Here is a 1,009-nt window from a genome sequence, read left to right on the forward strand (position 1 = left end):
TGATTGTGAGTTAACTTAGCTGAAACATCTATTTACTCAAATATCCGACACGGAATTTCTCTGTCAGCACCATCAGCAGAAGATATTTGACAGGAGACTGAGAAACTAGAAACTACGTATATTCTTCTCAGCCTCTGGATCACTACAGGGCACTGAGCACAGTGCCGGGGAAGAATTCTTTTGCTTATAAACTACCTCGCCTGGCTCTCTTGGAATACGAACAAGGGCAGTTCTACTAGTTTCCACCTATTTTCTTGGTTTCTCCAACTCCTGGACTATGTGTATACTTAGGATCAGATGAGGAGAAAGTCTCTTGTATCAGTGAGGTCGAGGGCTCAGAGGCAGTGAGAATCTCATGCAGTTTTAGTCTATATACCTGGCTTTCTAGCTCAGCCTTACAGAACCGAGATTTTTCTCTCTTTGTTCTACCTTACTTTATATTCGTCTTTCTCTCTTTCATGAATATATTGCTTTCTTACCAAACTGTCTGCACTGCTCACCTCATGCTAAATACTGAAGCAGTAACTTTTTCAATACTGTTTAACCAGCTGTCACCGTTGTCTAACAAAATCATTATAATAAATTACATATTATCTATTATCTGTATTGGATCTGCTTTTCTGGTCAAAGGAATGCATTTATAGAGCAGTTTATACAGCTATAAGACATGGCAAAGAGAACACTGAACAGAACCACAAACTCCCCTGCCACTGCTGAGCTCAAAAAGACCACAGACTAGATAATGGTGTTGGGGATTCAGACCCAGAACTTAGCTGAGGTACATCTTTTACGTGCCAAGGAAGACCTGGTCTCCAGGTTCTCCCAGCATCCCTCAGTCCCTACCTGTTACTGGGCATGGCTGGAATATCCCATCCTCTGCCCTGAAGTTTCCAGATGTGGGACTGGGTTTCCCCTCCCCCAGAAACCCTTCCCTAAATAATCCAGACATTTTGCTCTCTCTCTCTTCTCTCTCCTCTCTCTCTCTCTCTCTCTCTCTCTCTCTCTCTCT

The sequence above is a fragment of the Mus pahari genome, chromosome 7 (assembly GCF_900095145.1).
Source record: "Mus pahari chromosome 7, PAHARI_EIJ_v1.1, whole genome shotgun sequence".
NCBI lineage: Eukaryota > Metazoa > Chordata > Mammalia > Rodentia > Muridae > Mus > Mus pahari.